The sequence below is a fragment of the Enhydra lutris genome, unplaced genomic scaffold (genome assembly GCF_002288905.1).
Source record: "Enhydra lutris kenyoni isolate GAN:26980312 unplaced genomic scaffold, ASM228890v2 scaffoldscaffold43, whole genome shotgun sequence".
In the NCBI taxonomy this organism is placed as follows: domain Eukaryota; kingdom Metazoa; phylum Chordata; class Mammalia; order Carnivora; family Mustelidae; genus Enhydra; species Enhydra lutris.
In genome coordinates, this window is record NW_019154127.1 from 13,433,434 (window position 1) to 13,448,037 (window position 14,604).

General features: G+C 50.8%; 1 protein-coding gene across 2 annotated transcripts in view; it reads right to left on the minus strand.

Annotated features, from left to right (window-relative positions):
• The window catches only part of LOC111155746 (heat shock transcription factor 2 binding protein), a 101,794-nt gene that overhangs the window by 26,512 nt on the left and 60,678 nt on the right, over positions 1–14,604 (minus strand). The window lies entirely within an intron of this gene.

Sequence of the window (14,604 nt, forward strand, 5' to 3'; positions counted from 1 at the left end):
CCCCCTTCTGCACCTGAGTCAGTCACACATGAGCCCCCCTTCTGCACTGGAGTCAGTCACACATGAGCCCCCCTTCTGCACTGGAGTCAGTCACACCTTCATCAGACGGCAGTAAATGTTGGATGGCTTCCATCTTGACGGATCCAACGTGCAGAGCCAAACACTTTCTGCCGTGCTTCCAGGTATGAAGTGGTCATCCGACCGGTCAAGTCCATCAGTGGCTGCACATCCAGTGCTTTAGATTATGTTTCTTATTAAGTGTTACGTAGGGGCACTTGGGGGGGCTCAGTCGGGGAAGCGTCTGCCTTCGGCTCAGGTCAGGATCTCAGGGTCCTGGGATCGAGTCCTGCCTCTGGCTCCCTGCTCAGTGGGAGTCTACGTCTCCCTCTGTCCCTCCCCCTCCTCAGGCTCTCTCAAATAAATAAAAAAAACCTTTTCTTGAAAAGAAAGTGTTATGTAAGTTTTGATTAATGAAAGAGAACAGGCCCCACCATCTCCTATAGAAAGGTTGACTTCTTTGGCCTGTAAGACCTTCTGCAGGCCAAGTGTCAATTGTTGGAGAGTTTTCGGTTGTTTTTCTTTAAGACAAATACCACCCCTACTGCACTGACAGTCTGAACACTGGGCTAATGCAACAGTATTAGGAGAAATATTTAACCAACATAATAAAACACTTATATCAAAAATCTTTCTAAACAGGGGCACCTGGTTGGCTCAGCCCATAGAGCTTGCAACTCCCAACCTCTGGATTGAGTTCAAGCCCTACACTGGATATAGAGATCACTTTAAAAGAATTAAGTATGTTGGGGCGCCTGGGTGGCTCAGTTGGTTAACCATCTGCCTTCGGCTCAGGTCATGACCTCGGGGTCCTGGGATCGAGCCCTGTGTTGGGGTCCCTGCTCAGTTAGGAGTCTGCTTCTTCCTCTGTCTCTGCCCCCTCCCCCATTTATATTCTTGCTCATGCTCTCAAAAAAAATAAAATAAAATCTTTAAAAACAAAAATAAATAAATCTTTTCTTTAAAAAACATTTATAAATAAAGGTCATAAACAGTTCACTTTTTGATCAGTTATCACCACTGTTCACGTAATAGAGTCGCAGCTTACCAGACCCACAGCACAGACAGTGCTCCTGCAATGGCACATCCCTGGGCCGACAGGGACACTGAGGTCACACGGCCCAACTCTCCCCAGCCTCCAAACCTCTCAGCCTCCCTCATTACACAGCCCAGAGACAAACAAAGCAGCCCTCCACCTCCTCTGTGATATAACAAATCATCAACAGTGATTTTCACCCTGAGAGGATACACCTTCAAGCCAACTGGTCTTTCATTCCTTCATCTGAGACACGGTTCCGAGCACGTCCTACGTGTTAAAGGTGCCAGTTTCCTCTGCAAACCACGTGAGGAGCCCTGCTGGCCGGAGCGCTCGCACCAGCGCGGAAGACAGACACGAGCCGACAATGGGACGAGGAGGGCAGCTGCGCTGTGCGTCAAGGCTGACAGTTGCCATGGAGGAAGACGAAGTGGCACCGGGGTGTGGGCTGGAGGAGGGAGGTAGACAACCCTGACTAAAAGGAAGTGAGCCTTGAACTAATGGAAGGAAAACAAAACGGGTGATTCATAGAAGCTTCCAGAGTACCTTGAAATTGGAGAAAAAACTCAAGAACCAGGACTGGGACGGACAGGATGAAGCTGAGCAACGGTGGGATTCCTGCCGGCGTCTCTGGCCTCCCCGGATTCAGGCACGGGCAGCACAGGGGGCCTAGCTCCAGCGGCCGGCGAAACTGCCACAGGCAGCACAGACCGGCGCCTCCTAGTAGTTCCGCGGCCAGAGTGGCCTTCTTCGCAGTTCTGGCCAGGAAAGTCTACGAGGAAGATCCCATCCCGCTCCGCTCACACTCCCACCACGGAGACCATCACCGGGCACTGCGGGGTCCCTCGCTGACCGGGGGCCAGTGCAGAAGGCCCGCTCCAGGGAAAAGGGCCAGGAGCGTGGTGGGCAACCAGGGTGACGGCCCCAGAGAAACTAAGTCTAGGGCTAACCTTCCCCGCCCGGAGGCCAACTGCGCCACAACTGGTCTCAGTCTAGGCCGTGGGGTCACCCTGAGGCGCGTGGGGAGCCAAGTGCTGGCAGGCGAGGGCAGAGAGCCCAGAGGCTGGGGAGAAGGTGGCACAGAACCAGAAGAGCCTGCGGTCCAGTCCGGGCTCGGGCCAGTGGAGAGCTGGAGAGCAGACCTTGAAGGGAGGCAGGGCACGGCCCACGGGCAGCGCAGCCACGGCCTGAGGCAACCGGACCGCAGTGGCCGGCGATGCTGCACCACGGGGCTGTTTGCACGGCTCGTGGGCCCCAGGCCGCGGCTGAGGGGCGCTGGGAGAGGCAGGCGGTGGTCGCAGGAGTGCGGGAGAAACCTAAGATCCGGCTCCCACCGGACGGTCTAGTTGGAGGTAACTGGCATTTGAGAAACAAAAGAACAAGAAAATGTTAAATCGTCTCCAGGTGAAACAGAAACCGGAGGAGGGCGAGCGCTGTGGGCCGGGCCGGGCCGGGCCAGGCCGGGCGGGCCGCAGACTCCCACGAGGCTCCGCCGAGCTGAGCTTCCGGAGCCCTGGCAAGAGCACGAACGTGGACGGAGGAGGGGGAGTCACCGCCGTGGGGATGTTTAAATACACCATTTCAGGTGTGTGTGTCGTACAAACCAGGGCATGTTACAGTCTGGGGAAGCCGCTCTCTGGGCCGCGATCGCCTCCGACTCTCCTCCCATGTGGCTTTACTAGACTTCCACGGCTGACACGTCAAATGTTCTACTTTTTTATCGTGCTAAAACTCACATGACATAAAACTTGGGCTGTTAACCATTTTCAAGGGCACGGGTCAGTGGTGCTAAGTCCGTCTACACTGTTGTGCAACCGTCCCCGCCGTCCGTCCGTCTCCAGGACTCTGTTCATCCTGTAGATCTGACACTGTGGTCCCGTGAGATGTCCCCCTGTCCTGGCGCCCACCACTCTACTCCCAGTTTCTGAGCGTGACTGCTTTGTGTACCTCGGACGAGTGGACTCACGCAGAATCCGTCTGGGTCCGGCTTCCCTCACTCAGCGTAAGGTCCCCAAGCTGCAGTCACGTGGCCGCAGGGGTCAGGATGTCCTTCTGTTCCGTGGCCGAGGAAGGTCCCACTGTGCGCACCCTGCCTCCCCTCTGTCCATTCAGCCGCCGACGGGCATTCTGGTGGCCTCCATACCTCCGCTCTTGTAAGCCACACTGCAGTGAACAGGGCTGTACGACTAGCTCTTCAAGACCCTGTTTTTAGTTCTTTTCAGCAAATACTGAGCACAGGGAGAAGATCTCTCCAAGCATCAGTTCGGACAGAGAGCCGCTCTGAAACCCCAGCTGTCTGGGGCGATGTCCTGCCATCGTGTCCTCCCAGCTTGAAGAACACCCTTTCTGCTCACAACAAAACGCCCCCGTCTTCATATATCCAGGCTTGTGGCTCGCCCCCACTTCTGAAGTGTGGTTTAGGAGGACACGGAATTCTTGGTACACAGTCTTTCCACTCAGAACGTGGACAGATCCTCCCCTGTGCCACGACCACTGTTTCCGATGGGCGGAGAGCTGTTCACCTGGTCGTGGTCCCTTGCTGATTCTGAGATGCCTTCTTTGTCTAGAGCGAGAAAGGTCGAACTGCTATGCATCCAGATGTGGGTCTCTGTTGACCCCACACTGTATCGACTCTCCTTCATCAAAGGGAGGAAGTTTTCAGACATCACTCCCTCAAATAGTTTTTCCGCTCTCTTCTCTGTTGAACTTCCTTTAGGGGCCCTGCACGTATTGGTGCGCTCCCTGGGGTCCTGCGGGCCTCGGAGCTTCCAGCACTTGCTTCACGCTTTTCTGTTTCCATCCTTCAGCCCAGATGGTCTCTGTGGGTCCAGCCTTCGCTCTGCTGACGCTTCGGTCAGCGGCGCAGACCAGCTGTGGAACCTGCTGGTAACAGCCCCTTCGTTTCTACTTTCTTCTTTTCCTACTTGTACTTTATTTGGGTGGTCTCAACTTTTACAGATCTTTATGGTAGATGTTTAACTCATCAACCTCCTGCCTTCCTCCTTAAACTAATAAAACTTCTACTAAACAGGGCGCCTGGGTGGCTCAGTGGGTTAAGCCTCTGCCTTCGGCTCAGGTCATGATCTCAGGGTCCTGGGATCGAGGCCCACATCGGGCTCTCTGCTTAGCGGGGAGCCTGCTTCCCTCTCTCTCTATGCCTGCCTCTCTGCCTACTTATGATCTCTCTCTCTGTGTTTCAAATAAATAAATAAAATCTTAAAAAAAAACAAAAACAAAAACAAAACAAAAAAAAAAAAACTTCTAGGGGCGCCTGGGTGGCTCAGTGGGTTAGGCCGCTGCCTTCGGCTCAGGTCATGATCTCAGGGTCCTGGGATCGAGCCCCGCATCGGGCTCTCTGCTCAGCAGGGAGCCTGCTTCCTCCTCTCTCTCTGCCTGCCTCTCTGCCTGCTTGTGATCTCTCTCTGTCAAATAAATAAATACATAAAATCTTAAAAAAAACAAAAAACAAAAAACAAAAAACTTCTACTAAACAGTTACTTAGATGCATTTCATCATTTTTGACATGTAATATTTTCATTGTTCACTTCAAAAAATCTGATTTCTGTTACGATTTCATCTTGCACTTATGGGCTACTTAATTTCTAGATGCGGGACTCTACTTATTTTTTTGTCACTAATTTCCAGCTTCACTGTACTGTGGTCCAAGAAGATATTCCTCATGATTCTGCTCTGAAATTTGTTGAGGCCTGCTTTATAACCCAAAACTCTATAGTTCTTTTTAAAGATTTTATTTATTTGAGAAAGAGAGAATGAGAGAGAGAGAGAGAGCACAAGAAGGGGAGAGTCAGAGGGAAGCAGACTCCCCGCTGAGCAGAGAGCCCGATGGGGGACTCGATCCCAGGACTCCAGGATCACGACCTGAGCCGAAGGCAGTTGCCCAACCAACAGAGCCACCCAGGCACCCAAAATTCTATAGTTTTTTGTTTTACCTTGAGACTGTATTAGCAAGTGCATATATAAATTCACATATAAAAACGGATTAGAACCTGACTGGTGGGTTTTCCTTTCCCTCTCAGCCTGTACGCACTCTGCAGCCCGAGCTGGAACCCAATGAACAACACGTACTCTGTCGATGACTGTCTCGAACCCAGCCTGACGCTGTTTTCAGTGGGTCATGGCGCCCATTCACGGTTCCTGCACTGGTCACTTCTCCTGCCCTGTTGTTTCTTGTTTTCTCTCTCACCACCTTCTGAACTAGTTTTCACACTGCAGTTCGCGCCGTGTTCCGGTTACCCACGGGTGTATGCTCTGCTTCTGTCATCTGTGCGCTAGCCTGTGCCGAGCCGTCCAAGTCTGCAGCCAGCCGTGCCCGCCGCTCCTCCCGGCCCCTGCCACCCCGGGGGCAGGACCACACTCCTAAACCAGCCACCTGTCTCGCTGCACCGGTGCCCCTGCTGCTGCCTGCTCCCGGCGTTCTAAGCCCATCGCTTTGGTTCTGTTTGCTTCCGACGGTCCGCACCTACTCAGATGTCCCCACACATCTGCTTTTCCCTCCGGTCCTCACTCTCTCTCACACCCGCCCTCTGAGCCCACGCTCCCCCTGATGCACACCGGGGAGGGCTGTGGGGACAGTGGCAGCTGCATCCCGCCCCCGCTCTGAAGAATGAATGTGTCCGGAGGCCCCACGCACTCGGGTCAGCAGCTACTCTCCCAGCGAAAGACGTGACGCAGCTGCCCCCAGGGCCACTAGCGTCCAAAGTGCCGCCGCCGGAAGCCACGTCTTTACTGGCCACCTGCCTCTAAGACCATCTCTGTCCTTAACGTGCTGCGGTTTTCACTACAGTGTGCCGCGGAGTGTGCGCTTCTCATCCATCCTGCTTACAAGCGGGTGGACTTCCCACGTTAGGGAAACAAGTGTGGCAAATGTCTCAGCCACTCTCTCTTTAAATGTGGTTTCTGTCCACCTGCTCTCCTCCCAGAACTCCGGCTGATCCCGGGTGACACTCTTTGTCTCTCCTCCACCCCCGTACCTGCTCCCTCCACCCTTCTCCCTCTGGGCTTCGGTCTCAATAATTTCTTCAGATGTGTCCCTGTCGATGTAATTCTCTCTTCAACTCTGTGCAACCCGCTATTAAACATCTCATAAATGTATATCCAATCATTGCACTGCTCATCTCCAGAAATACCTCCGCTCCTTTTTCAGATCTGCAGGTCCTTTCTATAATCTCTGACTCTTCACTCATGTACCAATCCCTTCCTTTATTTCTTGAAACATATTAAACATACTTATTTTATACCGATCCAATAATTCTTATATCTGAAATCTCTGCAAGCCTATATTATCTGTGACTTCGCTAGTGATGTTTCCCATGCTTTTTGTGATTTTTAATATGTGAGCTCAGGTTCTTAAAACCTTAACTCTAACAATTCTTTAAGGACTTAGTTGAAGTCCAAGAAGTCTCCAGAAAAGACTATTCTCTAAATGAGGACCACCCACAGGGTCTGAATTAAAGCCTCAAAGCTGCCTGAACACCAACCGAGGGTAGCAAATTTTCAGAAGAGATTCTCCTCCAGTACACTCAGTGCCAGAGGTCAAACAGACGACAGCTGGTTCCCAGCTTCCTCGGCTGTGACCTGAGATCTGCCTCTGAAGACGGAGGGCGAGGGAAGACCACGGAAAAAGCCTGGCCGCTCTAGGACAGCCGCTGGCAGGTTTCATAAGCAAAGGAACGCACACACAAGGCCTGTGCCGGCCAGCCACGAGACCTGCAGGTCCCCACACTCCCCCGCCAGAATAAAACAGAAACAGAGCTACCTTACAGTCCCACAGTCGCCGTACCAGCTCTTCACCCAGAGAACACGAACACACGCATTCGAAGGGACACGTGCACCCTGATGTCCGCAGCAGCATTACCGGCAGAGCCCAGCTATGCAGACAGCCTGCGTGCGCACCCGCTGTGGCACGTGTATACACACGACAGAGCGTCACCCGCCACAAACCAGAACACACTCTGGCCACTTGCAACAACGTGGACGGAGCAAGAGCGTCAGAGAGAGACCAACACCGTACGATTCACGCACATGAGCAATTTAGGAGACCAAACAAACGAGCGGAGGGTAAAAAACAGAGAGATGAGCCAAAAAACGGACTCTTAACTACGATGAACACCCTGATGGCCACCAGAGGAGAGGAGGGCAGGGGACGGGAGAGCAGGCTGGGATGAGTTAGCGCACTCGCGTCCCGCGCTTCCGGTGCTGTACGCAAGTGCTGAGCCGCTATCTTGCCCCGCCTGAAATTAGTATAACGCTATGTGTTAACTGACTAGAATTGAAATAAAACTTTACCAAATTAAAAAATAAATACATGGGGCACCTGGGGGGCTCAATGAGTTAAGCCTCTGCCTTCGGCTCAGGTCATGATCCCAGGGTCCTGGGATCGAGCCCCACACCGGGCTCCTTGCTCAGCGGGGAGCCCGCTTCCCCCCCCCCCCCCCCCGCCGCCTGCCTCTCTGCCTACTTGTGATCTCTGTCTGTCAAATAAATAAATATGTAAAATCTTTAAAAAAAAAAAAAGTAATGAAAACACTTCTATCTCCAAAAAGAGGAAGTTTACATAGAGGCCATAAGTGGGGTTCAGTCGTGTATCCCTTCAAAATCGTCTCAACACCACATCTCCATCTCAAGGCTACGTCCTTGGGACAGCTTGTGGGAGCAGGGAAGACAAGCAGCGCGCACACTCTGAGGACGGGGTGTGCGGCGGGGGGAACCTCTGTCTGCCGGAGTCCCGCTCGCTGGTCTCAACCAGCACTCATGTCCTCTCAATGGCCTCCCCAAGAGCAGTTTTCCTGCAGTCACCAAAGGCTGGAGAAGCAGCCTCAGTTTACCCCTGCAATGCTGGTAAATGCTTTTGGGTGTCCCTGCGAGGGTACTCATCTGGGAGGGGACCTGGTCTTTGTTTCTTGTCCCCCCACCCTGAGAGGCCGTGGAAAGTCATTTTGACAAATGTCCTCAAAGCAGGCATTAGCTCAGGTCTCGTAACTTCTCTGCTGTCCCACATTCATTTGGCTTTAGGGCACTGGATACAATTACCCTTTTTCTAGCTCAGAGGAGCAATTTTTTACATTTTTTTTCATCTCACCCAGCATTTTGACTGTTTTCAGTAAAGAGAGTCGGTCTGGGATCCATTCCATCATACCCTTGGCTCCCAACTCATGCCCTGCAAAGCCAGACAAGAGGGAGATCTGTAGGAGGCCGCAGGAGCTCTCTGAAGGAAAGATGAGCGCGGCCCAAAGCCAGCTGGGAGGGGAGACGGCGGTCAGATTCTCGGCAGACTTTGAAAGTGGAGCCATCGAGATGTACTAACAGATTGGATGTGGGTGTGAAAGGAAAAGGAGCTGAGATTCCCTCTAAGGTTTTCAAAGGCCTGAGAAATCGGAACAGAGTTGTTGTGGGGAGGCCACGGCCAGAGGTCAGCGTGGGGAAGGCGAGGCACGGGGTCTGAGCACACGGAGCCTTGGCGTCCATTAGCTGTCCACGCGGAGCCGTCCAGATGCCGCTAGCGGTCGTGCACGGGGGGACGTCGGAAGGGCTCTCAGATAGCCACGTGGAGACGGCAAGCCGATAGTGGGAGAAGTGAGTCCGGAGTTCGGGACAGAGGTCTGGGCTAAAGACACAAATCTGGCAGGACTGACACGTCTCAGACCCCTTGGACCAACTGAGTAACCGTAAGGCGGGAGGCAACACTGTCACATGGTAGGAAACACAGCGCTATAAATTTAAAAGTGTGATGGAAATACTCGTTTGCGTGAGCAGTTACATAATGCGTGTGGCCACCATCCCAACACACCCTGCCCTCGTCAGCATTCACTGGCCTTCTGCGCCAGTTCTGCAGCCTACGAGGAATGTTAGGAATGTGGAGAAAGCCTGGGGGAAAGCCAGGCACGTAGCTGAACAAAGGGAAGGAAAGTGAAATCCAACAAACGTTACAGGAAATGAGGCTGTTAAGGCAGGGACAGCTCACAGCAACTGGTCCTGCACTCTGGGTCTGACAAGTCCAGGTACGCGAGACAACCTGCCACCTTTAGGTCACAGGAAGTAAAAGAAAACGAGCTTTCACTGCCGAGACTGAATGCTAATACGCACTAAGACGCTTGGGGTAGAAATCTTCATTTCGCAGATCAGAAAAGTGGGATTCTAAAAGGCTGGGTGAATTCCCAAGTAGAAAATCTGCAGATTTAATCTGAGTCAAATGCATCCAAAGTTGATGTGTTTAAAAATCTCCCGACGGGAGAACTGATAAAAATAGGACCCCATTATTGACAGAAGCAATGAAATCCTTTTTCCTAGATCAGCTAAAAAACTAGAGGAGATTTTTACTTCTCTAGTGTATTTCACAAAGCAGATCTACCTAAAAGCAAAGGGGTACAGGAAGCCGGTTTTCAAATTCTCTCCTAGCTCTAAGCAGCATAAGGGTCTATAAGAAAACCATCACACCACCACCGCCGAGCACCAAGAAGCGTAGATTACTTTTCAGGAAACTATTTTTGTTCCTATTTTCCTATTCTGTAATAAAATAGACACTCACCCTCCTAAAACACATACCAAATTCTGTAACAAGTTTCAATTTTTAAGCTGAAGTAATTCCATAGGGAATTCAGAGGTCGAACATCCTTGTCTCTGTTTGACTGTGGTAACAACTCTAAAGATACCAGGAAAACAGACTCGCAGAAGATTTATTCGGGTTTGGGCGGTGCTCACTGTGTCAGAAGAACAAGCAGTTGTCTTCGTGGACAAGGAAGCCCGATGCCACAGTGGGGAAAAGTGGCATTAAGGCCACTTCACGCCCCCCCCCCACAACCCCCATCCCTCCCTTACTGGGCGTGACCCAGAGTGTCCGCAGGAACCGCCAGCTGGTCGAAGAGCGCCATCTCTAGGGAGCGTCAGGAACGGACGCTCGTGGGCGGCTTGGACCTGGAGGGCTGTACAAATTAAAGGGAGACTCACGACAATCTTCACTCAGCCCCGGGACAGTTTCCGGAGCACCACAGCTGAAATGGGCTGCCCAGAACACGGAGCCACAGCCCCGTTCCGATGAGCGAGCAGCCGGCCGAAGGTGCTGAAGGACCCCCGGCTGCAGGCTCCTGAGACGGAGACATGTGTGGTTCCAGGACACCCATCTCCGAAGCAAGCCAAGCCGACCTACAGGCAGGCAGGGGGTGGGAAGCCGCTCGGGACTAAGGCTCATGTCTGAGGGGCTTCCGGCCAAGCAGCAGGCCGACAGAGCGGCCGGGAGGTGGGGTCTGGAGCCCAACCCTCAGGACTCCTGCTCAGCGGCTGTATAACCTGGAGCAGGCTACTATGCCCCTAACGCTCCTGCTGCCTCATCCATAAAACAGGATTTTACCTTATCATGGAATTTGGAGAAATCAATCTGTGACTCTACTAAAGCACTTAAAACAGTGACTGGCCCTCAAGAAGGAGCAGGTACTCCCACCTCATTAACCTCCCGGCTCTCACCACCCCCTCCCCTCCCGCAGATGCGGTGTGCCTTGGGCGCCCAGGACAACCACCTCTGATCCTCTGGGTCCCTCCGTTCATGTTCTCAAGAGAAGACAAGCTATTTGGTGGGGCGCGTCGGGGGTTCAGTGGGTTAAAGCCTCTGCCTTCGGCTCAGGTCGTGGTCTCAGGGTCCTGGGATCGAGCCCCGCACTGGGCTCTCTGCTCAGTGGGGAGCCTGCTCCCCCCCCCCGCCCCCCGCCTGCCTCTCTGCCTCCTTGAGATCTCTGTCTGTCAAATAAATAAATAAATACTCTTTAAAGAAAAGAAAACAAGCTGTTTGGTCAAGCATGAAACCCTGGCGGTGGGTGTTATCAGGCAGTAGGAAACACAGCCCGGAGACTACCGAAGCCGGGTTTGATCCCGCTTGCCGGCTAGCAAGTCCGCAGGCCATAGGTTCACAGGTGTGGACAGGAGAGATCCGAGCCTCCTGAGCCCAAGAAAAAGAATCACACTATTCGCCACATCCACACTTGTGCCAGTCCCGCGAGACCCAATCCCACAGGGCCATGCACAGGCCAGGCAGTGCGTGACACAAGAGGAGCCCCAAATCTCTCACGATGGGTAGTAAGCCTGCCCGACCTTTGCCCTGGACGGAGGCACTACCTGTGCTGCGCGCTCGTACACACCCGCCCTTGGCTCTCTCTCCCGACAAGGGTGCTCGCTGTACTAGCATCCTTGCAAAGACAGCCCGGAACAAAGGAGGTCAGTTCCTCTGCTCTTAAGACATAAAGAAACATGAGAGACCGTCTCCCAAGAGTATCTAAATAAACAGACATATACACTGTGTTCGTGGCTTGGAAGAAGCAATATCGCTAAAATATCAATTCTCCCCAAACAAAATGTCAACACAACATAATCCCCATAAAAATCTCCAGAGGATTTTTTTGGTAGAAATGCAAAGAACTCAGAAATAGCCAAAACAACTTTGAAAAAACTAGAACACTGTTAGAGGATTTACAGCACCTGACTTTTAAGATTTATTATAGAGTGTGGTATTGGCATAACGGTACAGAAATGCGTCCACGGAAGAGAACAGCGAGCCCTAAAGCGCACCCTCACACCCGCTGTCGTGACTTTCAGCAGAGGAGCACGGGCCATCCAGTGGAGAAAAGAGCCTTCACGCCAACCAGGCAGCCTTACGTAACACAAGAACCGGGACGCCCACCTCTCGCAGCGTGCCAGTCGTAATCCAAAATGGATCAGAGACCTGAATGTAAAATGCAGAACCACAGAACTCTTAAAGGAAAACAAACTTAAAATACTTAAGATCTTGACTTAGGCAAAGATTTCTAACCCCCCAAAAAAGCACAATTCATAAAAGAAAAAGAGTAAGTTAAACTTTATCAAAATTAAGACTCTTGGGCACCTGGGTGGCTCAGTCGGTTAAGTGTCTGACCTGATTTCGACTTAGGTCACGATCTCAAGGTCATGAGATGGAGATCCATGTCAGGCTCCACGCTTAGTAGGGAGCCTGCTTGGGAGTCTCTCTCCCTCGGCCCCTCCCCCTGCTCTCACTCTCACTCTAAAATAATAAATACATAAATCTTTATTTACAAATATTAAGAACCTCCAACCTCCTTTGAAGATGCTCTTAAGAAAACAAAAAGACAAGCCACAGCCCAGGAGGAAATATCGGCATTTGTATCCAGTATTTGGATTTGTATGCACAATACAGGAAGAACTCTAGATGCTCAATTAAAACAGCCCAATTGTTTTGAATGGGCAGAAGATAAGAAAAGATACCTTATCAGAGAAGACACATGGATGGGAAGTAAGTGCACGAGAAGACGCTCAGCGTCACAGTCATAATAAAATTGCAAATTAAGACCGCAGCGAGGCAGCGCTATGGTCCTGTTGGACTATCTAGAGTGAAGCAGACGCACAAGCAGCCACGAGCACGATGGGCCAAACACGGACATGCTGCTCGGGGGCGTGCAAAACGGTAGCATCCACCTTCCGTGCCCCCAGATGTGCCACTCCATGGTATTCACCCAAGAGAAAGGAGAGCGTATGTCCTTGCAGGGACAGATTATCACGTTCCTAGCAGCTTCGCGTGTAATCATCGCAACCTGGAGACGATCCAGGCATCTACCATCACCTGCATAAATAAAGTAGTCGTGGTGTACCCACACCATAAAACACTACTTAGCTATAAAAAGCAAACAACTACGAGTCCACAACAATAACATGGATGGGTCTCAAAACAATTAGGTTGATGAGAGAAGCTTGGTAAACGGAGCGCAGGATGTATGACGTCAGGTACATAAACTCGTGGAAAATGAAAACAACTTCAAGTACAGAAAGGGGGTGAATGTATCTGGGAAGAGGGGAGTAGAGGGGTGGGAGGGAGGCACCCCCACTGCACACAGGTACCTCTTGGAGGTGACGCCCACCTCCACTCTTTACCGCACAGTGATTTTACAGGTGTATATTCACATTAAAGCTTATCGTTTGCCTCAAATGTGTGCAGCTCACTGCAAATCAATTATAACTGAAAACAGCTGTTACAAAAAATAAGCATTCACCACCAAGTAGAACTGAAGCTCAAATAGAGGTCAATCTAAATAATGAAAAAATAAGGAAAGTCCATTTGTCGCGCACCTGAGTGAAATATGCACCTCCTGAATACACAGCGTTAAAAGTTATGATGAATAGATTGGGACAAAATCTTGGGTTAAATTCATGATCAGACATTGACCGTCACATATTTCTCGGTACATCTCCTGAGGCAAAGGAAACAAAAGCAAAAAAAACTGGTGGGACTTCACCAAGATAAAAAGATTCTCCGGGCATCTACATCGCTCAGTCGATTAAGAGTCTGATTCTCGATCTCTGCTCAGGTCTTGATCTTGGGGTTGTGAGTTGAAGCTGCACACCGGGCTCCATGCTGAGCGTGGAGCCTACTTAAAAAAAAAAAAAAAAGTGACAGAAAAAGTTTCTGCTCAGCAAAGGAAACCATCAACAAAACTAAAATGCGATCTACAGAATGGGAGAAGATATTAGCAAATAACAAATCTGTTAAGGGTTAGTATCCAACATATATAAAGAACAGATACAACTCATCACCCAAAACACAAATAATCCAGTTGAAAACGGGCAGAAGACATCAACAGACATTTCTGCAAAGAATGTACCCAGAGTCCCAACAGACACATGAAAGGATGCCCAGCGCCGCTCACTATGAGGCACACAGCTCAAAACTACGAGATCCACCTCACACCTGTCGGAATGGCTACAGTCAACAACACAAGAAACAACAGGCGTTGGCTAGAGTGCGGAGGAAGGGGAACTCTACTATTGGTGGGAATGCAAGGTGGGGCAGCCCCTCCGGAATGCACGATGGATGTACCCCCAAAGTTAAAAACAGAACTATGCTACCATCCAGCAGTTGCAGTACTGGGTATTTACCCAAATGATATAAAATCACTAATTTGAAAAGATATGTGCACTCTATATTTATAGCAGCATTATCTACAACAAATTATGGAAACAGCCCAAGTGTCCACCAACTGATGAGTGGATAAAGAAGATAAAGAAGGTGTCATATATACACAATGGAATATTGCTCAACCATAAAAAAGAATGAAATCTTACCATTTGAAACAACACAGATGGAGCTAGAGGGTATCCTGCTAAGGGAAGTCAGTCAGTCAGAGGAAGACAAGTACCATAAGATTTCAATCATACATGGAATTTAAGAAAAAAACAAATGAGCAAATGGGGGAAAAAGAGACAAACCAAGAAACAGACTCAACTACAGAGAACAAACTGACGGTCCCCAGAAGGGAGGTGGGCAGCGCATGGGGGAAACGGGACGGGGAGTAAGAGTAATGTATCGTGATGATCACTGAGTAACACAGAAGTGTCACCTGTATTGCACGCCACAAACTCCTGTAACACGGTATGCTCACCACACTGGAATGAGAATTTTGTAAAATAAAAAAAAAATAAACTAGTGGTCAGAGAGAAAAACAAAGCGTAGAGAGAGCTTT